This window comes from Leucoraja erinacea, chromosome 3 (genome assembly GCF_028641065.1).
Source record: "Leucoraja erinacea ecotype New England chromosome 3, Leri_hhj_1, whole genome shotgun sequence".
In the NCBI taxonomy this organism is placed as follows: domain Eukaryota; kingdom Metazoa; phylum Chordata; class Chondrichthyes; order Rajiformes; family Rajidae; genus Leucoraja; species Leucoraja erinaceus.
The window spans coordinates 36,545,983-36,570,736 of record NC_073379.1 but is presented as its reverse complement, the minus strand read 5'-3'; positions in this window follow the sequence as shown (position 1 = coordinate 36,570,736).

The window sequence follows — 24,754 nt, the reverse complement described above, 5'->3', positions numbered from 1 at the left end:
CACGAGTTCCGACGTTCCCGCTATGTTAATTGTACATGATTACCATGAGTTTAATTTGATTTAAACTCGGGGTCACTCGTGGGTCGACTCGCACCGTGAGACAGGGGTTTTAGTGTGTGGGGATTGCTTGTCGGTGTGGACTCGGTGGCCTAAGGGGCTTGTTTCTGCACTGTATCTCCAAACTAAACTAACATTTTTTTTTCCATTTTGGGTTTCAAATGTCGATATCAACTGGATCTAAGTTACAACTGAAGGATATGAAGGGACTTGGTTCTGTTCAATGTTTACCATTTCAAAATGGAGAATGTGGTTATTTATCTCATTATGGTATCACTAAATGGCAACTGCACACAGTGTCAGTTGTGGCTGATTGACAATTGCTGAAACCGTGTGTTCAATTGTTATTGACATTTTGAATCCAAAATGGAAAAATATCACGACTGAAGGTAGAAAGAAGGATCTGCAGATGCTGCTTTACAAAAGAAGTATATTGGAGTAGCTCAGCGGGTCAGGAAGCATCTCTGGAGAGCTTGGATAGGTGATATTTCGAGTCGGGGCCCTTCTTCAGGCAATGTTTGGTGCAGTACCGAATGAGGTGTTTAATTGCAATGATGCTGGCTGGAGGGGTGAACAGATCCCACAGCCTGACTTTGACAAATAATACAAAAGTTTTTGCTGTTGCCCTGTCCTTGCCTTAAATCTTCCCTTCATTGTTTGGTCTTTACAACTTTATGGGTTTTACTGCGTGCTAATTATTTGTTGCTTTCCTCACATTACAAAGTACGCTTATTTCAAAAGCACTGCTTTTTTGCAGTCAAAAAGGTGTTAGCACCTTAGACATGCCGGTATGCCTGACCGTGAGGCACATACAGTGGCTAGCAAAAGTATTCATACCCCTTGAACTTTTCCACATTTTGTCACGTTACAACCGATGATGATGTCGGATGATGGATTGAACAGTGCTCCGTGAGATGTTCAAAGCTTGGGATATTTTTTTATAACCTAACCCCGCTTTAAACTTCTCCACAACTTTATCCCTGACCTGTCTGGTGTGTTCCTTGGGCTTCATGATGCTGTTTGTTCACTAATGTTCTCTAACAAACCTCTGAGGCCTTCACAGAACAGCTGTATTTATACTGAGATTAGATTAAACACAAGTGGACTCTATTTACTAATTAGGTGACTTCTGAAGACAATTGGTTGCACTGGATTTTATTTAGGGGTATCAGAGTAAAGGGGGCTGAATACTTTTGCACGCCACACTTTTCAGTTTTTTATTTGTAAAAAAATCTGAAAACCATGTATCATTTTCTTTCCACTTCACAATTATGCACCACTTTGTGTTGGTCTATCACATAAAATCCCAATAAAATAAATTTACATTTGTGGTTGTAACGTGACAAAATGTGGAAATGTTCAAGGGGTATGAATACTTTTGCAAGCCACTGTACTGTCACAAAAAAGCACTGTTGAAAAGTACTTTAGACTGCACTCCCTCAAGTCCTGAGATTATATTGCAAGCTCAAGACCATAGGCTAAATTTAAAGAAAATGTGCAGGGCAAGGATTTTTACACAGAGAGTGGTGGGAGCCTAGAATCAGCTGCCAGAAGTGGTGGTGGAGGCAGATACAATAGTATATTCAAGAGTCTTTTAGATAGACACGGATATGGAGGGATATGGGTCACGGGCAGGCAGAGGAGATTAGTTTAACGTGACATCATGTCCGGCATGGACATTGTGGGCTGAAGGGCCTGTTCCTCTGCTGTGCTGTACTGTTCTATGTTAAACAGCAGTGGGCCCAGCAATGATCCCTGAAGCACAGCACTCGTCACAGAACCCCCCGAGAAGGGTTTCGGCCCGAAACGTTGCCTACTTCCTTCGCTCCATAGATGCTGCCTCACCCGCTGAGTTTCTCCAGCATTTTTGTCTACCTTCGATTTTCCAGCTTCTGCAGTTCCTTCTTAAATACTAGTCACAGGACACCAGTTTGAAACACAACCTTCCACCACCTTCCTACGATGAAGCCAATTTTGTATTAGCTGGCTCCCTCTGGATCCCATGTGATCTAACCTTCCAGGGCAGCCTACCATGTGGAACCTAATCAATGGACTTGCTAAAGTCCGTATTGATTACATATACAGTCCTGCCCTCATCCGTCTTCTTGGTTACTTGAAAAAAACTCAGTCAAATTTGTAAGATATGATCTCCCACACTTGAATCCATGCTGACTATCCCTAATGAAACCCTGTCATTCCAAATAAATGTATATCTTATCCCGCAGAATTCATTCCAGTAACTTTCTTACAGCAGCTATTAGGCTCACTGGTCCATAGTTCTCAATTTTTTCTGTGCAGCCATTCTTAAATAGAGACACAGCAATAGAGACACTGCACCGGGAGACTGTGCATCTACACTCCTTCATAAGCCTTAAAATGTATAGCACCTCCATCGTGCTATACATGATGGTCATATCTTGAGAACAACAGTTTTCAAGATATGACAATCAACTTTCCAAAGATCCCTGGTCAACATGAATTTCTCCATTTCTTGTTGAGGAATTGAGTATCCCACTGTGTATTTAGACAACCTTTTCACTGTCCATAGCATCAACTTTTAGATGATTTGCAAACTTGCCAATCATATCTTGTACATTCACATCCAAACCATAATACATATCACAAAAAACCAAGGTCCAAGCACTGATCCTTCTGGAAAGGGTACGGTGCGCAACCTTGTCAACTACCTCCATAGGTCCCCCTCGGTCATGACTGACCATGGGTGATGCATCCTAGTTGTTGGCTGCTTGCTCCAAACCTCGGCTGGAGCAGCGTCGCTTGTGGCTGAAGAGACCAATGCGGGAGTGACAGTCTCTGTGGCAAAGGTCACATTTGTGTGTGGTCTCTGGTCTGTTGAAGTTGCTGCGCTCTTTTCTGCGTGCCCGCTTGTCTGCCGCTGTGTTCAACAATTTCTCTTCCCCCGTTTTGAGATGTTGGTTCAGGGTACCTCTCCACCTCGTGCGGTCAGCTGCAAGGCTCTCCCGGGACCACATCGATGTTGAGCGCCTTAATGGCTCTCTTGCAACGTAGCTGGGGGCGGCCGATGGTCTCCTCCCAGATGTCAGCTCTCCATAGAGGATGTCTTTTGGAGCCCGCGAGACACTCTGTCTTGCCAGGATATGCCCAGGATACAGCGGATGCTTCTAAGGTGCAAGGTGTTGAGTCTTCTCTCCTGTCTGGCATATGTAGTTCATGTCTCACTGCCGTACAGCAGCGTGCTGATGACACAAGCGTTGTAGACTGCTATCTTTGTCTTCACTGTCAGCTTTGGGTTGGTCCACACTCGAGTTGTGAGGTAAGCGAGAGTTGTAGCTGCCTTCCCGATCCTCTTATCAATCGCTGTGTCCAAGGAGAGGTTGTTGGTGATGGTGGAGACGAGGTACGTCAACTGATGGACGGGATCAAGTTCTTTGTCGTCGATGGTGATGACAGGCGGCGCCTCTGTATCCTGCCCGAGGACGTTTGTCTTCTTCAGGCTGATGGTCAGCCCGAAGTCCTTGCATGCCCGATAGAAGCGGTCTATCAGTGACTAGTTCCTGCTGGGTGTGGACACAACTGCAGCGTCATCGGCAAACAACATATCTCTGATGAGAGCTTCACAGACTTTTGTCTTTGCTCTGAGGCAGGTGAGATTGAAGAGTCTGCCAGCTGATCTAGTACGCAGGTAGATCCCCTCTGTTGCAGTGCTGAAGGAATGTTTCAGGAGCAGAGCAAAGAAAATCCCAAAGCGTATGGGAGCGAGGATGCAGCCTAGTTTGACGCCACTGCGGATGTCAAAGGGCTCAGAGAAGCTGCCATTTAACTGCACTGTCCCCTTCATGTTTATGTGGAAGAATTCTATCATGCTCTGCAGTTTTGGTGGGCATCCGATCTTTGGCAGAGCCTTAAATAGGCCATCCCTGTGGATGAGGTCGAACACCTTGGTGAGGTCAATGAAAGCCACATTCAGGGGCATCCGCTGTTCTCTGCACTTCTCCTGGAGCTGGCAAATGGAGAAGACCATCTCTACTGTTGACCTTCCAGCTCAGAAACCGCACTGTGACTCTGGGTAAACACGTTCTGCCAGCTTCTGCAGGCGGATCTAGATGATCCGAGCAAAGATCTTGCCGTCGATGTAGAGGAGGGAGATGCCTCTGTAGTTGTTGCAGTCGCTTCTCTCACCCTTGTTCTTGTATTGGGTAATAATCATTGTATCCCTCATGTCCTGCGGTACAGCTCCTTCTTGCCAGCACTAGCAGAGGACTTCATATAAAGGAAGCAGTAAGGTAGTCTTGCAATGCTTGATCAGGTCAGGGGGAATCCCATTGCTGCCTGGGGCCTTGCCTGAGGCCAGGCTGTCAATGGCCTTGCTCAGCTCTTCTACATATGCAAACATCTTCTTTAGGGCTTTGGCTACCTTCACCCTTGGGAAATATGGGTCTCAGTGATGGGAGATGAGAGGGTCGAGGAAGGGAAAGGAGCAGGTGTTAATTCTGGCCAAATTGGAGATGCCAGGACACTAAAATTAAGTAAAGGCTTCTGTGCTGCTAGGCCATTTGGTCAATCTAAATGTGCCTTTTGCAGAACTGGGACAAGCTGCAGAATGGTGTCAGCTAGCCTGGTGCCCAGATAAGAGTTGCAGAGAAAGAATGGGGGCATCTGCAGATTCTTACAATTAGGTGTAAATTGCATGAAACTGATTGGGTGAATGCAAACCAGACATACACATTATATATAATGTGTATACTTTAGATGGAAATTGGAAGAGGAGTTAAAATGGTTTGCAACCAGAAACACCAGCAGACCTTGGCGGACAGAGGGAACGTTCAGGGAACGGTCTCCTAGTCTATGCTTTGTCTCATCTATTAAGGTGCTGGAAACAAAATTGGTTTGTCAGTAATTTGGAAGATTACAAATGAATGAAAATTCTCACTGCATTGGAAGGCAAACCCCTAGATTTTTAGTCCAACTCTGGAATTGCCTTCCTAATTCTTTCCACCTCTCTCTTCCATTAAAGTGGTCCCTTAAAACCAACTTCTTTGACCAAGCTCTTCTAACATCACCTTATATGTGCCGTGTCAATCTGTTGTCTGATTACATTCCTGTGAAGCAACTTTTACTGTGTTAAAGGTTGAACAAGTTAGGGCTTTATTCTTTGGAGCGCAGAAGGTTAAGGGGGGACTTGATAGAGGTCTTTAAAATGACGAGAGGGATAGACAGAGTTGACGTGGATAAGCTTTTCCCACTGAGAGTAGGGAAGATTCAAACAAGGGAACATGACTTGAGAATTAAGGGACAGAAGTTTAGGGGTAACACGAGGGGGAACTTCTTTACTCAGAGAGTGGTGGCTGTGTGGAATGAGCTTCCAGTGAAGGTGGTGGAGGCAGGTTCGTTTTTATCATTTAAAAATAAATTGGATAGTTATATGGACGGGAAAGGTATGGAGGGTTATGGTCTGAACGCAGGTGTATGGGACTAGGGGAGAATACGTGTTCGGCATGGACTAGAAGGGTCGAGATGGCCTGTTTCCGTGCTGTAATTGTTATATGGTTATATGGTTATATGGTTAAAGGTGGTGTGTAAATTCAACACTGTTGATTCAAGACAATCCAACTGTTAAAGAAATAATGGAGACCACCTGTAAACTGTCGTCCAACGTTAAATCTTCAATTGTCTGTTCTATCAAACTAGAGAAACATTCACTGCCTACGTCAGAGCTCAATGACCTAAGACTACAGGAGAGAAAACAATGCTGTGAATTACCCCCAGACTTTTTTTTAGACTAACCTGGCCAATAACTGTCACAACGAGGCATTTACATCCTTCATTCTACCTCTCACTGCTTCCCATTTTAAAGTTGTAATTGATTTTCAAAGTTTTTAACACTTTCTGAAATCTGTTGTGGATGAGTGGATTAACGCACCCGGCAAAAAAAAAAATAGTTCACTGCAGAATGAAGCCATGACATCAGTGCACATATCTTCAAATAATAAAAGGAAAGAGTGATAGCTCAGACTGTGTCACACCCAGTTTGTTGTTGATTGAACCCAGAGAGACAGTAATCAGAGGTAATTGACTATGAGACCCACATCCTATCAGCACCAGAACTAGAGTAAGCCTCTCATCCAAAAATTGTGCAAGTTCCACAAGCCTGCTTCATCAATTAGCCAAATCAAATCAGATCTGCATCTTATCCTCACCTGCATTCAAGGACCAAAATCCTTCAAGTGAGTCTGAGGTTCCCATGCAGCTCTGCAAATTTCATCTGCTGCATTCTGTGCCACAATCACAATCACAATAATACTTTATTAACCAAGTATGTTTTGCAACATACGAGGAATTTCATTTGCCAAGTCAGTCACCAAAAATAAAAAGCAACAGAACACACAAAACACATTTTAACATAAACATCCACCACAGAGACTCCTCCACATTCCTCACTGTGATCAAAGGCAATAAAATGTTCAATCTCTTCCCTTAGCTCTCCCGCGGTCGGGGACCTCGAGCCCTCCATTGATGGGATGATCTTCACTCCCGTAGCCGGTGGCATTTTGCGAGCTCCACGTCGGGGCGATCCAGCTCCTGCATCGGGGGGATGTCAGCTCCCCCGCACCAGGCGATCGAACCCCGCGCCGGGGCTGGTTGAGACTTTGCGTTCGTCGGAGCTCCCAACTAACCTCTCCCGACTGCGAGCTCTTGATGGTAAGCCCGCAGGCCATTGTTGGAGCGATCCCAGGCAAGGGATCAGCTCCGATATTAAGTCCACGCCCCGCGGTGGGGCCCAATGTGACATCCTTTACACTAGTGAGACCAACACAGATTGTTTCGCTGAACATTTGCACTTTGACCGCCGAGACCTGCTGGATCTCCCAGTTACCAATCTTTTTAACTCCTCTTCCCATTCCTAAATCACCATTCGTGTCCGTGATCTACTCCATTGCAAGAGTACCACATGGAAACTGTGAACCGCACCTCAGTTGTTTGCTTGGGTAACTCACAACCCAACAGTCTGAACATTGAATTCTCCAATTTAGTGACACTTGCCCCCTTCCGCCCCTCTCTTTCCTGTGCCCCTCCTCCATCTTGGTGCATATCCATTTCTCCAACTATCTCCCACCACCAACCCCCTCCCCCATTCAATCCTCCTGGTCCTTTTCCCTCCTCCCTACTCTCATTGAGTTAGGGAAAGGTGTAGTCCATAATCGTTCATTGTTGGCTGTGGAAAAGGGGATAATGAAGGGATATATGGGTGTGAACAGTGGAACTGGCAGGACAACTGGGGTGGGGGAGGGGTGGTCAGAGGGAATCTTGGGGTTACTTGAAATTAGAGAAATCAAAATTCATACTGCTGGGTTGTCAGCTGCCCAAGCGTACATGAGGTGCTGCTCCTTCAATTGGGCATGTTGCCCAAGCAAAATATGAGGTGCTGTTCCTTCAATCTGATGTTCTCCGTTTGGACTCCTTTATATTGGCGAGACCAAGCACAAACTGGGCAAATGTTTTGCTGAACACGCTCAGTGCAGCTTGGCCGACGTGATCTCCCAAACATTTGAACTCATTTTCCCATTCCCATATTGACCCTTCTGTCCTGGGCCTCCTCCAATGTCAGAGTGAGGCCACATGCAAATTGTAGGAACAGCACCTCATATTTCACCTGACATTTTACAACCCAGCGATATGAATGTTTATTTCTTTAACATCAAGTAACCCTTGCATCTCTCCTTCTCCACCCCTCCCCCAGTTGTGCTGCTAGTTCCACTTTTCACGTCCATATATCATTTTTTATCACCTCTTCCACGGTCAACAATGGACCATTATGGGCTCCAACTTTCCCTGGTCATTGATGTCGGCACTGATTTGGTCTGAACCTTTTCATACCTCCAGTCTCCTTCTCCCCTGACTCTCAGTCTGAGGAAGGATTTTGTCCTAAAAGGCCACATGTTTAAAAGGCATTTTGACAGATACATGGACAGGAAAGGTTTACATAGAAACATAGAAACATAGAAATTAGGTGCAGGAGTAGGCCATTTGGCCCTTCGAGCTTGCACCGCCATTCAATATGATCATGGCTGATCATCCAACTCGGTATCCCTTACCTGTCTTCTCTCCATACCCTCTGATCCCCTCAGCCACAAGGGCTACATCTAACTCCCTCTTAAATATAGCCAATGAACTGGCCTCAACTACCCTCTGTGGCAGAGAGTTCCAGAGATTCATTACTCTCTGTGTGAAAAAGGTTTTTCTCATCTCAGTTTTAAAGGATTTCCCCCTTATCCTTAAGCTGTGACCCCTTGTCCTGGACTTCCCCAACATCGGGAACAATCTTCCTGCATCTAGCCTGTCCAACCCCTTAAGAATTTTGTAAGTTTCTATAAGATCCCCTCTCAATCTCCTAAATTCTAGAGAGTATAAACCAAGTCTATCTAGTCTTTCTTCATAAGACAGTCCTGACATCCCAGGAATCAGTCTGGTGAACCTTCTCTGCACTCCCTCTATGGCAATAATGTCCTTCCTCAGATTTGGAGACCAAAACTGTATGCAATACTCCAGGTGTGGTCTCACCAAGACCCTGTACAACTGCAGTAAAACCTCCCTGCTCCTATATTCAAATCCTTTTGCTATGAAAGCTAACATACCATTCACTTTCTTCACTGCCTGCTGCACCTGCATGCCTACTTTCAATGACTGGTGTACCATGATACCCAGGTCTCGCTGCATCTCCCCTTTTCCTAATCAGCCACCATTTAGATAATAGTCTGCTTTCCTTTTTTTGCCACCAAAATGGATAACCTCACATTTATCCACATTATACTGCATCTGCCAAACATTTGCCCACTCACCCAGCCTATCCAAGTCACCTTGCAGTCTCCTAGCATCCTCCTCACAGCTAACACTGTCCCCCAGTTTAGTGTCATCCGCAAACTTGGAGATATTGCCTTCAATTCCCTCATCCAGATCATTAATATATATTGTAAATAGCTGGGGTCCCAGCACTGAGCCTTGCGGTACCCCACTAGTCACTGCCCGCCATTGTGAAAAGGACCCGTTTACTCCTACTCTTTGCTTCCTGTTTGCCAGCCAGTTCTCTATCCACATCAATACTGAATACTGTACCCCCCAATGCCGTGTGCTTTAAGTTTGTATACTAATCTCGTCAAGACACAGGAAAATGGGACTAGCTCAGATAGATGACTTGGTCGGCATGGACTAGCAGGGCCAAATTCCTATTTAGGAGAGGGAAAGATTTGCAGTTTCCATTACATGAAGAAATGTTTCTGAAATCACTAACTTTCGTATTGTGCTCCATCAGTTTCTGCCCTTTCTGTAGTTTAGTTTAGTTTATTGTCACATCTACTGATGTACAGTGAAAAGCTTTTTGTTGCATACTAACCAGCCAGTTGAAAGATTGTACGTGATTACATTTGAACCATCCACAGTGTACAGATACATGATAAAGGGAATAATGTTTAGTGCAAGATAAAGTCAAATCAAGGATAGTCTGAGGGTGTCCAATGATATAGATGGTATCTCAGGACTGTTCTCTAGTTGTTAATAGGATGGTTCAGTTGCCTGATAACAGCTGGGAAAAAACTGTCCCAGAATCAGGAGGTTTGCGTTTTCACAATTCTGCACCTCTTGCCTGATGGTAGAGGGGAGAAGAGAGAGGGGTGAGAAGGCTAGAGGAATCAGTTGCTTTTAATCATCAATCGATTTATTTAATCATATTAAATATATAAATTAAATCACTCCTTAAACTTTTATGTTTAAGAAAGCACAGGACTACTCATTACCACTCTACCACAAAATTTAAGTCTTTATCTCAACTGTAAAATAATAGTTTTTATCCAAATTGGTGCAATGCCACAAAAGTATAGGCTTTGGTGAAGTCTGTGGTTGGTGAGGCAGTTTTCTTAAGAGTTTAACCAGCCCCTTTAATCAGATTAAAGCAGAGGTTAACTTTCATATTTTCCAAAGCAGAAAACCGCAATTAGCCCAAATTCTGTTGAGGTGGATTAGAGCACTGGAAATAGAAGTATTTGGAGTGCTGAGTGCAGTTGTGATCGCTCCATTACAGGAAAGATGTGGAGGCTTTGCAAAGGGTGCAGAAGAGGTTTAGCAGAATTCTGCCTGGATTAGAGGGTTTCGGCTGCATGGAGAGGTTGGATAGACTGGGATTGGGTTCTCTAGAACATTGGGGGATGAGGGGAGTCTTGATAGAAGTATATAGAATTATGAGCGGTATAGATAGAGTTGACTGTGAGAATCTTTTTCCCAGGGTGAAAATGTCCATCGCTGAATTTTATCGAGTCCACATCACAAGATTTGAAATAGTTCAGCCAGAGCTGGGAAAAAACTGTGGTGGAAAGATTGGTGGAAACAGAGCTGCGATGGGATTGGAATGCATTGCCAGAGATGGCGGTGGAGGCAGATGTAATAGTGGCTTTTAACAGAATATTAGATAAGCACATGGAAGTGCAAGGAATAGAGGGATATAGACCATGTGCTGGCAGATGAGATCAGTTTAACTTGACATTGTAGTGCGTGGGTCTCAAAATGAGGCAAGTAGACTGAAGTTTGAGAAGCACTATACTTTAATTCCTCCCGGTTCAGGGGAAGACGTAACCAGCAAAAGATGGCACCCAAACCCTGCCTTTTATACCCTCCGGCTAAGGACCGCCTCCGGACTGCGCCACTCCTGTGCCGAGGGGTTCGGCAGTATAATGGCACGACCCTTAGGAGCCGCCACAACATCATGTTTCGACACAAACAATGTTGGTTAAAGTGCCCGCTCCAGTGCTGTGCTGTTCTATGTCCTAAGTAGGAGTAGGCCATTTAGTGACGAGTCTGCTCTATCAATCAATAAGATTGTGCTAATCTTTTCATCAGAGCCTCTGCATGCATTAATGCCATCTCCTTTAATTTCCAGTATTGAATATTGTTCTAACATCAAAGAATCAATTGATCTCTATCCCAAATACACTTTGAAACTTGGGGTGGGAGATTGCAACCTTCACCTGGTCCACCCTGTTTCGACGAATGCAATCAACCTGGCATGAACAATCAAATAAGATCAAATAGAACAAGAAGTACTACAACTTTAGCCCATGCACCCCATACACAAGAAGAAGAAGACTTTGAAACTAAACACATCTTTTTAGGTAAGAAACTTCAAAATTTATATTCTTTGCATGAAGAATTTTATATATGACAATTGCATTGCATGACTGACCCGTTATGTTAGGACTATGATATCCCAGTCAGATGAAACACCAACTTCACATCTATCCTTCTGAACCCTTTAGGAATTTAATGTTATTGTTTCTCACGTTTGTTAACTCAGGATTAATTTGGGTTTCATGGGTGGTTTTAACTTAATTCTTATGTAAACTGTCATTATTTCATAACTGAATATCACAACTGTATATGCACACAAAGCCAAGCACTGTGCTTCACCTCAGAGAAGCTGGAAGTTTACTATTCAAGCTAACAGGAATCTCTTTTACATGGAGTGTTGAGAATGAGCACATTATTTCTGTAATAAAGGCCCAATACACGAAGGCAGCACAAGTGAGGGTAGCTGACACAAGGGTCTGTACTTGGTTAAACACAGAGTGTAGAGTAGTTTGTGCTGTATCATTGCCCTGAGAATTAACAATTAACAGCAGCCATAGAATTTGAAAAATAAATAGTTAATTCCATTCTGTTTTAGCTGGACCTAATCAGTGTTGAAATTAGTCATTGAACAAGTAAGGTTACTTCCTGTTGCTGACTGTTGCATTCTTTAACAGTAATTCAAACAACTATTTAAACATAAAGAAAATCTTTATCTTAGAAAAATTCTACTTCAGCAATTTTGTTGGAATTATTCTAATTGGTTGGTAGTTCAAGTCCAGCTATGTGAAGCTTGGTTTCCTCTTTTTGTGCCAAATGAGGGCAGCACAGTGGGGCAGCAGTAAGGTTGCCGCCTTACAGCACCAGCAATAGTAGCCCGGATGTAGGGTGTAAGTTGCAGCAGGAGTTACAACTGGCATGTAACAAAGGTTATGCCACTGTGGTGATGGGGGATTTCAATATGCAGGTAGACTGGGAAAATCAGGTTGGTTCAAGACCCCAAAAAAGTTAGTTTGTAGAATGCCTCCGAGATGGATTCTTAGAGCAGCTTGTAATAGAGCCGACTTGAGACAAGGCAATTCTGGATTTTGTGTTGTCTAATGAACCAGATTTGATAAGCGAACTCGACATAAGGGAACCGCTTGGAGGGAGTGATCGTAAAATGATTAGTTTTAATCTGCAATTTGAGAAGGAGAAGGTTAAATCGGAAGTGTCAGTGATGCAGTTGAACAAAGGGGACTATGAAGGCATAAGAGAGGAGCTGACCAATGTAGACTGAAAAGAGATCCTAGCAGGAATGTCGGTGGAACAGCAATGGCAGGAATTTCTGGGCATAATCTGGAAGACGCAGGATAATTTCATTCCAGAAAGGAAGAAAGATTGTAAGCAAGAGGCAACCGTGGCAGGCAAGAGAAGTTAGGGATAGATAAAACTAAAAGAAAAGATGTATAATACAGCAAAGAGTAGCCGGAAGCCAGAGGATTGGGAAACTTTCATAGGACACCAGAAATAAACAAAATGGGCAATACGGGCTGAAAATATGAAGTAAGCTGGCCAGGAATATAAAGAAGGACAGTAAAAGCTTATTTAGATATGTTAAGGGAAAAAGAGTAGCAAAGTCAAATGTGGGTCCCTTGAAGCCAGATACAGGTGAAATTATTATTGGTAGCAAGGAAATGGCAGAAGAGTTGAACAGTACTTTGGATCTGTCTTCACTAAGGAAGACACAAACAATCTCTCAGATGTACTGGAGGACAGAGGATCTAAGGGGGTAGAGGAACTGCAAGAAATTGTCATTAGCCCGAGAAATTGTATTGGGTAGGCTAATGGGACTGAAGGATGATAAATCTCCTGGGCCGGATGGTCTGCATCCCACGGTCTTCAGGGAGGTGGCTTTAGAAATAGTGGAAGCATTGGTGATCATTTTCCAATGTTCAATAAATTCAGGATCAGTTCCTGTGGATTGGAGTATAGCTAATGTTATCCCACTTTTCAACGGTGAATTACAGTTCTGTTAGCATTAAAGGTGGTGGGAAAGATACTGGAGTCAATTATTAAAGAGATAATAATGGGGCATTTGGATAGCAGTAAAAGGATTAGTCCAAGTCAGCATGGATTTATGAAAGGGAAATCATGCTTGGCTAATCCTCTGAAATTTTTTGAAGATGTGACAAGTAAAATGGATGAAGAGGAGCCAGTGGATGTGGTGTATCTACACTTTCAGAAAGCCTTTGATAATGTCCCGCACGGGAGACTGGTGACTAAAATTAGAGCACATGGTATTGGGGATAAGGTGTTGACATGGATAGAAATTGGTTGGCAGACCGGAAGCAAAGAGTAGGAGTGAACGGGTCCTTTTCAGAATGGCAGGCAGTGGCGAGTGGCGTGCCGCAAGGCTCGGGTTTGAGCCGCAACTGTGTACCATATATATTAATAATTTGGAAGAGGGAATTAGGAGCAACACTAGCAAGTTTGCGGTTGACACAAAGCTGGGTGGCAGTGTGAACTGTGAAGAGGACGTTAGGAGGTTGCAGGGTGACCTGGACAGGTTGAGTGAGTGGGCAGATGTGTGGCAGATGCAGTATAATATAAATAAATGTGAGGTTATCCACTTTGGCGGCAAAGACAAAGGGGCAGATTATTTTCTCAATGGGGTTAGGTTAGGTAAGGGGGAGGTGCAGCGAGACCTGGGCGTCCTTGTACACCAGTCACTGAAAGTTGGCGTGCAGGTACAGTAGGCAGTGAAGAAAGCTGATGGAATGTTGGCCTTCATAACAAGAGGGCAGTGGAGGCCAAATCACTGGATGGATTTAAGAGACAGTTATAACCATATAACCATATAACAATTACAGCACGGAAACAGGCCATCTCGGCCCTACAAGTCCATGCCGAACAAATTTTTTTTTCCCCTTAGTCCCACCTGCCTGCACTCGTACCATAACCCTCCATTCCCTTCTCATCCATATGCCTATCCAATTTATTTTTAAATGATACCAATGAACCTGCCTCCACCACTTCCACTGGGAGCTCATTCCACACCGCCACCACTCTCTGCGTAAAGAAGTTCCCCCTCATATTACCCCTAAACTTCTGTCCCTTAATTCTGAAGTCATGTCCTCTTGTTTGAATCTTCCCTATTCTCAAAGGGAAAAGCTTGTCCACATCAACTCTGTCTATCCCTCTCATCATTTTAAAGACCTCTATCAGGTCCCCCCTTAACCTTCTGCGCTCCAGAGAATAAAGACCTAACTTATTCAACCTATCTCTGTAACTTAGTTGTTGAAACCCAGGCAACATTCTAGTAAATCTCCTCTGTACTCTCTCTATTTTGTTGACATCCTTCCTATAATTTGGCGACCAAAATTGTACACCATACTCCAGATTTGGTCTCACCAATGCCTTATACAATTTTAACATTACATCCCAGCTTCTATACTCAATGCTCTGATTTATAAAAGCTAGCATACCAAAAGCTTTCTTTACCACCCTATCTATATGAGATTCCACCTTCAAGGAACTATGCACGGTTATACCCAGATCCCTCTGTTCAACTGTATTCTTCAATTCCCTACCATTTACCATGTACGTCCTATTTTGATTTGTCCTGCCAAGGTGTAGCACCTCACGTTTATCAGCATTAAACTCCATCTGCCATCTTTCAGCCCATTTTTCCAAATGGCCTAAATCACTCTGTAGACTTTGGAAATCCTCTTCATTATCCACAACACCCCCTATCTTGGTATCATCTGCATACTTACTAATCCAATTTACCACACCTTCATCCAGATCATTGATGTACATGACAAACAACAAAGGACCCAACACAGATCCCTGAGGCACCCCACTAGTCACCTGCCTCCAACCCGATAAACAGCCATCCACCATTACCCTCTGGCTTCTCCCATTCAGCCACTGTTGAATCCATCTTGCTATTCCTGCATTTATACCCAACATTTGAACCTTCTTAACCAACCTTCCATGAGGAACCTTGTCAAAGGCCTTACTAAAGTCCATATAGACAACATCCACTGCTTTACCCTCGTCAATTTCCCTAGTAACCTCTTCAAAAAATTCAAGAAGATTAGTCAAACATGACCTTCCAGGCACAAATCCATGTTGACTGTTCCTAATCAGACCCTGTTTATCTAGATGCTTATATATATTGTCTCTAAGTTATATAGAGCTCTAGGGGCTAGTGGAATCAAGGGATATAGGAAGAAGGCAGGCACGGGTTATTGGTTTGGCACGATCAGCCATGATCACAATGAATGGCGGTGCTGCCTCGAAGGGCCGAATGGCCTCCTCCTGCACATATTTTCTATGTTTCTATGTGCAGATTTGTAGGCTTTGGCAAAAATTATAAATTGTCCCTAGCGTGCTGGATAGTGCTATTGTATGGTGATGATCGCTGGTCGGCATGGACTCAGTGGGCCGAAGGGCCTGTTTCCATGCTGTATCTGTAAAGTCTACAGTCTAATTAGATTTTGGTGCAGTAACTATAAAATCCAAACATGGCAACATCTTCAATATTGACCCCAGTCATGCCTGGACAATATGCCAAACAAATATTTAGTTCTTTCAGCTGGGTCAACATGTTTCCTATGCAAATTTTTCTGTCTCATTCTGTTTCACCAGTAGTGTTAGAATCATTGCTCTCAAAGTGCAAAGGCAATGCAATGGCTTTACTTTCACTCCTTGGATCAACCTGAATGAAAGGTTGTCTTCTCATCCAGGCTGATGTCAGACTGATGCAAATTGATGGAACAGCATCTCATATTTTGCTTGGGCAGCTTACAACCCAGTGGTATGAACATTGATTTCTCTAACTTCAAGTAATCAAGTGATGAAAACCACTTTGACTTTGGCGTCTTCTCCCATTCTTCTGCATCATTAACTCACACCATGTCTGACTGCAGCCACGGAGATCCACAGATGCTGGAATCCTGAGCAAATAACAAAGCCCTGGATGAACTCAGCGGGTCAGGCAACATCTGTGGAGGAGGTGGACAGATGCCGTTTTGGGTTGGATCAGTAGAAGCTCCCGATATGAAAGATCATCTGTCCATTTCCTACCGTAGATTCTGCTTAACCCCCTGAGTTCTTCTGGCACTTTGTTTTTAGACTGTGGCAAATGGGTCTGACTGACTCATTTTCTACAGCTAAGGGATTCACTCAAGGGCATTGGGGGAGATTTCTACTCAGGCCAATAATGGAAAATGAGTGATGGCATTTCAACCACATGTCACCTACTGTATCTCCTGTGATTCACATTTCACCAAATAAACTAAAATCTCTAGGGCTGTGCTAAATAGTCATCACCAATCTGAGGTAGTCAGTCACACAGTCAAAAAGATTTTGCCGGGGCATCAAAGTACATTTCTGGCATATAATATTTCGCAAAGTTCAATTCAAACAAATGGGCAATAGCACTGAAATGATTGGATATACTTATTCTGATTGTTCTTTATAAATGTAACCATTAGGTAGTCGACATTTTCCAAGTGCTTGTACTGTAAAAGTTTTAAAACAGATAGCGAGCCATCATTTAGCATGTTTCTATTAACCAACATACGGTCTCCTGAGATTTACAGAGGCTGGAAACATTTTATGGTTGAAAGTGGTAAGATTTTTAATGTAGCACAGAGTCTCAATGATGCCCAAGGCTAATAATTTCTCGATGCTGTTAAAAGTTAAACAAAGATTCCATGCACGCAGGAACAAGCAATTGTAAAGGGGCTGGTGACGGATAGTCTCTATGAGGTCCCAGCGGACATTATTTAGTTGCCTGGAATTTGTCTGCACAATGCACATAGTGTATTTATAATTGAAGCACCAGCACACAGAGCTGTGAGGGTAAAGGAATACCTGGCTGTGACTCTCTTGGTAGCTCCTTGGTAAATGGACCGGAAATTTAGACTGAACACCATAATGCAAAGCTAAAGAAGTTTAAGCAACGGGAGAAAATATTTCAAGCACCAATGCTCTGCCTGAAGTGGTCTTTTTATACAACATCAGAAGGAAAACTATTCACAAGACTATGTGCGAGTGGATTAATTAGATAGGCTGTTCATAAAGCTGGCCTTGGTATGGTGGACAACGTGGCCCCTTTCCATGTTGAACCACATGCATGCAGATGTGGAGTTTCATGCTTGACTTGCCAGCCTCATCTGAGCCACCTGGGCAGCCCAGTGGCGCAACTCGTAGAACTGCTGCCTAACAGTTCCAGCAATCCTGGTTCGATCCTGGTGCTGACTGTGTGGAGTTTGGATGTTCTCCTTGTGACTTCATCAGTTTCCACTGGGTGCTTGGGTCTCCTCCCAAAGTTGTGCAATCTGGTAGATTTTACTGAGCACCGCAAATTGTCATTTTTGGCAGTAACTGGGAGGAGTTGATAGGTATGGAATGTAGAATGTAGAACAGTCCAGCACAAGACCAGGCTCTTCAGCCCACAATGTCTGTGCCGAACATGATGCCAAGACCATCTCTTATCTACCTGCACATAATCCATATCCCTCCATTCTCAGCATATCTATGCGCTTATCCAAAAGTTTCTCAAATGCCACTATCACATCTGCCTCAACCACCATCCCTGGCAGCACCTTACAAGCATTCCCCATCATCTTAAAGGGTTGGACAGGCTAGATGCAGGAAGATTATTCCCGATGTTGGGGAAGTCCAGAACTAGGGGTCACAGTTTAAGGATACGAGGGAAGTCTTAACTGGGATACTGAGTTGGATGATCAGCCATGATCATATCGAATGGCAGTGCAGGCTATTCCTGCACCTATTTTCTATGTTTCTATCCGTGTAAAAAAAATTGCCCCTCACATCTCTTATGCCCCTCTCACCTTAAAAATGGGTAAATGGTTCTGACTATCAATTGAGTTAATGCCTCTAATGCCTCTAATAAAGAATTATATACAGATCTACCCACAATCTCCAGTGTTCCAGAGAAAATAATCCAGGTCTATTCAATCTCTCCCTAGAGTTAATACCACTAATCCAGGCATCTGCTTGATTTTTCCCATCCCAGCTGTGTTTCTGAGCCAGACTCGGCACCATAGACCAGACAATTGCTGCTGCTCCCCTCTCCCACAAACCTGTTGTCGAGGGGAATGGCCACAGGGTATTTCTGCGCTCTTTACCTACTTCCTTTCCTAATGGTCACCCATCCACTCCCTGGCAAAGTAAGACATGACAACCTCACTATAACTCCTATCTATGACACCCCAGATTATCCTGAGGTTATTTAGCTGCAGCTCTAGTTCCTTAATGTGGTCTGTAACAGCTGCAGCTCAATGCAATAACAGTAGGTGTAGTCCTCAAGGGCACTGGAAATTCCCCTGACTTCCAACACCTGCAGGAGGAGCATTCCACCATCCCACCTACAGCACCAAAAACCTAGGAAGAATGATACAGAAAAAAAACAGATCATACCTTAACCTGCCTCCACCGCCTGCTCAACCCTCTCGCTGAGGCTTCTTGAACCAAAGCCTCAGTACTGCACTTCTCCTCAACACAGCACTTAACCACAACACAGGATTTCTCACAACCCGGCTGCTCCCAATAGGCCATTCTGCTAAACTGTGCCATCTTTTTATTGGCTGGCCTGTCTCTTCCTGAGTCAATGAAATACCTGCTTTTTAAATGTCTCGAATATGGGGAAACCAAAATGGGCTTGGTGTATAGAAACATAGAAACATAGAAATTAGGTGCAGGAGTAGGCCATTCGGCCCTTCGAGCCCGCACCGCCATTCAATATGATCATGGCTGATCATCCAACTCAGTATCCCGTACCTGCCTTCTCTCCATACCCTCTGATCCCCTTAGCCACAAGGGCCACATCTAACTAACCTCTTAAATATAGCCAATGAACTGGCCTCAACTACCCTCTGTGGCAGAGAGTTCCAGAGATTCACCACTCTCTGTGTGAAAAAAGTTTTTCTCATCTCGGTTTTAAAGGATTTCCCCCTTATCTTTAAGCTGTGACCCTTTGTCCTGGACTTCCCCAACTTCGGGAACAATCTTCCTGCATCTAGCCTGTCCAACCTCTTAAGAATTTTGTAAGGATTAGTGTAATTTGGTTCTTGATGATTGGCATAATCTCACTAGGTCAAAGGGCCTGTGCCCTTGTGTGTCATTCTATCATCACAGATATCAGAATCGGATGCAAGATGGAGTATTTTTTCAGCTTTAAGCAAGGCCATGTAATTTACATGATGAATGCAAATTTTTTGAGAACTATTCACAGACATCTCTGGCAGTTTAGAATTTAGATCACAAATGGAAATTTAGACTGAACACCACAGCCTGAGGTTAAAGAACTACAAGCAATGGGGAAAAAAGATTTCATGCAGAAGGCAGCACATATATCACAACTAATTTTGTATTTCTTCAAGGATACGTTGAGCACATCCTTTATTTATTTTCATCCACCTGTTAAAATCTTTTCACATGAAAGAACTTGGAAAGAAGTTTGGGTTTGAAAAGTTCAATGCTGGGCAAATGAGTAATGGAATACTGGACCAGCCAAGTCCAAGCAAAGGTCTTAGACTCATGTAAGTCTAACAAAACTCTCTATTAATGCAAACTTTCCCTGATGACTTCTCAAATTAATTCATGCTTATTTCGGTTTATTTTAGCATCATTAGCCAAAAGGGGAACATTGTATCCTTCACCACATAAATGTTGATAGTTTAGCAGAGGAAATGACTCATTTTTTGTCTATCCCTCCAGCTGAGATTAGTCGAACACACATACAGGCATTCAGAAATACACACATAGACACACAGAAACACACCAACACAGAAACACACACATGCGCAAACGCACATGCACAAATTTAGGCTTGCACATATGCATATACACCGTGTTAGACACACACTTTTATATATATAAACACGTTCAGTTAGAGATAGACAAATGCACACAAAGGAACATGCAGATGCACAGGTACAAGCAGCCAGATAACTAACCAATCAGATGCAGACTTACATGAACAAACACCAAAACACATGCACATATATTCTGATAAACACATATACATGCATGCACGTGTGCACGATCACACACACATATAAACACACATGCGTAGACATGCGCACACACACACTGCACAGATCAGTTAAAATGATGGATGGATATTGCACTACATTTCTGCATATTCTCCCCCTCTTTTCTACTGCCCTCTCCCACTCCACTTGTTGGAGACTTTCTTTTGTGGAAGCGAATTGCTGTGGTGGAAGCTGTCATGAAGAATTCATATGTGAACATTAAAAAGTAGAATCAGCAAGTATATAAAATATTCTCACGAGCAATGTTCTGGAAAGAAACCAAAACATCATTATTATTATCCAGCATCAGAAATATCAGAATGACCTAAATTATCTTAGATTTTCCAGAGGAGCTGGCAATTTTAAGAGCGATCTAGTCAGAAACCTGAGAAATACATAATTCTGTTTAAGAAGGAACTGCAGATGCTGGAAATCGAAGGTAGACAAAAATCTATGGAGCGAAGGAAATAGGCAACGTTTCGGGCCAAAACCCTTCTTATCAAAATTTGTGGGAGCTTACTGCATACAATACAATACAATTTATTTGTCATTTGGACCCCTCGAGGTCCAAACGAAATGTTGTTTCTGCAGCCATACATTACAAAACAAAAAAGACCCGAGACACAACACAGTTACACAAACATCCATCACTTTGCTGTGATGGAAGGCAAAACAACTTATCTCTCCACTGCACTCTCCCCCCCGATGTCAAAGTCAAAGCCCCCGGCTGGCGATGGCGATTGTCCCGCGGTCATTAAAGCCACGCCGGGTGATGCAAGGTCGCACACCGGGTCTAGTTGTTAGAGCCCTCGGCGTGCGCTCGCAAAGTCCCACGGCCATTCCAAGCCACGCGGGGCGATGCTGTAAGGCTCCGCTCAGGTGCTCTTCAACCCCACAATTCGGGCGGGAGAAGTCGCCGTTGCGGAAGCCCCGAAAAGCGGTCTCCCAGCAGGGACCCGCGGGCTCCCGGTGCTGCCGTCCGCCAGACCCGCAGTTGCAGCCTCCGAAGCTCCGAAGGTCGGGTGGCAGCAGCGCTCCACCACCGCTCCACCCGCTCCGGACTCGGCCAGCCCCGTGACGGTGAGTAGTCAGCAGCTCCGCAGCTGGAACCCCAGGTCGTTCCTGTTGGAGGCCGCTCCACGTTGCAGCCCCAACGACACAGAGACCAGACAAAGAAAAGGTCGGGTCTCCCGTACAGGGGAAAGATTTTAAAGTTCCACCCCCCCACCCCCCCCACACATACCCAAAGAAAAACAAAAAAAACTACACAAAAACGAGACTAAAAATAATAAAAACACAGACGGACTGCAGAGGCCGTTGCTGACCCATTCGATCAGCCGTTGCTGCCCACCGATGCAAATTTGCATGCAAATTTGGCTGCTGGATTTCATAAAGCACAACAGACTTTCAAAGGAGTGTGTTGAGCATTAAGCTCTTGTGACTTTCTTGCTGTCATTAAACGTGTGATAGAAAGGCGAATCTTCCTTCAGTGTGATACTGTTGCTCCTTTGCGTGGAAGTCCAGTCACACATTCCAAACTGTCTGTTGAAATCGGTGATTAAATTGCTTTCTAAAGCAGTGGACAGGTGATTTATCTCTGTGGCAGTTCAGACATTCTTATGCAATTCATACCCCATGCATACTTGAAGCAACGAGCGTGCTGGATGCCTAGCGACATGCTCCGAATTCTGTTCCTGTGACTCATGTACCAAATTTGCAACCTAAATCAGTGAAGGCTCACAGATGTGCAGATTAAATATCCATATGACAGGAAGTTACGCAGCTAATAAGAGCAGTGTGTGAATGTGAATAAGCCTTTGTCTGCTTCATCTTTTTGAAAATGTCCCGTAAATCCCAAAGCACACCACTATTCAACGTGCAGTGATTTGAAGGGAACAGCCATCAAATCCTTTGCAGACGTGTTATTTCTGGTATGCTTTAAAGAGTATGGAGTAGAGAGACTTGTTCACAGGGATAACAGGCCCACATATGGAAAGCTGGAGTAACTCAGCGGGACAGGCAGCATTTCTGGAGAGAAGGAATGGGTGACGTTTTGGGTCGAGGCCCTTCTTCAGACTAGTTAGGGATAACTAGATCTTAACTAGTCTGAAGAAGGGTCTCAATCCGAAACGTCACCCATTCCTCTCCCAGAGATGCTGCCTGTCCCATTGAGTTACTCCAGCTTTTCGTGTCTATCCGGTATAAACCAGCATCTGCAGTTCCTTCCTACACATATGGAAAGGTATGGCCTTACTGCAAGGGTGGCTGGTAAAAATTCTCCCTGAAATTAGGCTGAGCTATCCATCATGTGTTCCCTGCTAACTCAAATGAATGCATTGAATTGTTGGAACCTGAAAGGGCGGCTGCTGAGTGGAAATGTCTTTAGGTAGGAGAGTCACAGTGTCAGGATAAAGGGTTGACAATTTCAGACAGTGGGGAGGGAACATTTCTTATCACGGGAACTTGGGAAACTTCAGACAATTCTCTGCTCCAGAGGTTGAGGATGCCCAACTTTGTGTTCAAGAGTGAGATGAATGGGTTTTTGGGACATGGGAAAAAAAATCAGGGAAATGGAAACAGGCAGGAAAGTGGACATGAAGTATAGGATCAGCCATGGTGGTGTTGAATGATGGAAAAGACTCAAGGGGCCGAATGATCTTTCTATATTCCCTTTTCTTTGTAAGGATCCAAGGTATAATTCAGAATCCCTCACAGAAGCTGAGCAGGCTTCTGGTCCATCCCACTCAGACTATCTTATTAATCAGTACAAGCTAAAATAAGTGACAGGACACAAGTATCTGTGAGCAACAACAGGTCGAACACCGATTTTCCGGCAACTGGTTTTAGACAGTAGACAACAGGTGCAGGAGTAGGCCATTTGGCACTTCGAGCCAGCACCGCCATTCAATGAGATCATGGCTGATCATCCACAATCAGTACCCCGTTCATGCCTTCTCCCCATATCCCCTGGCTCCGCTATCTTTAAGAGCCCTATCTAGCTCTCACTTGAAAGTATCCAGCGAACCGGCCACCACCGGCCACTGAGGCAGAGAATTCCACAGACTCACAACTCTCTGTGTGAAAAAGTGTTTCCTCATCTCCATTCTAAATGGCTTACCCCTTATTCTTAAACTGTGGCCCCTGGCTCTGGACTCCCCCAACATTGGGAACATGTTTCCTGCCTCTAGTGTGTCCAAACCCTTAATAATCTTATACGTTTCAATAAGATGCCCTCTCATCCTTCTAAATTCCAGAGTATACAAGCCCAGTCGTTCCATTCTCTCAGCATACGACAGTCCCGCCATCCCAGGAATTAACCTTCTGAACCTACGCTGCACTCCCTCAATAGCAAGAATGTCCTTCCTCACATTAGGAGTCCAAAACTGCACACAATACTGTACAACTGCAGGAGGACCTATTTGCTCCCATACTCAACTCCTCTTGTTATGAGGGCCAACATGCCATTCACTTTCTTCACTGCCTACTATACCTGCATGCTTACTTTCATCGACTGATGAACAAGGACCCCCATATCCCATTGTACTTCCCCTTTTCCCAACTTGACACCATTTAGATAATAATCTGCCTTCCTGTTCTTGCTACCAAAGTGGATAACCTCACGTTTCCACATTAAACTACATCTGCCATGCACCTGCCCACTCACCCAACCTGTCCAAGTCATCCTGCATTCTCATAGTATCCTCCTCACAGTTCACACTGCCGCTCAGCTTTGTGTCATCTGCAAATTTGCTAATGTTACTTTGAATCCCTTAATCTAAATCATTGATGTATTTTGTAAATAGCTGCGGTCCCAGCACCGAGCCTTGCCGTACCCCACTAGTCACTGCCTTCCAATCTGAAAGGGACCTGTTAATCCCTACTTTTTGTTTCCTGTCTGCCAACCAATTTTCTATCCATGTCAGCACTCTACCCCCAATACCATGTGTCCTAATTTTGCCCACTAATCTCCAATGTGGGACTTTATCAAATGCTTTCTGAAAGTCTAGGTACACTATTACTGACCTTTGTTGGTCCGGGAAAATAGATAACACGGGAAGACTCTGGAGCCAAGGGTGCTGGAAAATCTGTGTTCGGCCTGTATTTTATACAATTTTGTATTTACTGGGAACCCTCACAGAGGGAAGAGAAGCAGGGCTGTGTCCTATGCTCCCCAAACTCCACTAAACTATTCTGGGCAGTAAGGCAGGCAATCAGACATCTTTTGACATATAATGTTTGATGTATGCATGGAGATGTGGCAGGCACTAGTTTATATGTTATATTATATAACCTTTATATAGATGATATGAAGCGTGATTCTCGGCCAGACACAGTGTCCCAAATGCCTCTCATTGCTGATTCAAATCATGAAATGGAACGCAAATCAATTTCCAAGTCTACTTCATATTCTGGATTGTTCATTTTTTTAAAGTCATATTTATTGTCAGTGTTGCCATTAATAAATTAATCAGCTTAAATGATTTGGATGTTTTTATTTATATTTATTGTCAGTGTTTCCATTAATAAATTAATCAGCTTAAATGATTTGGATG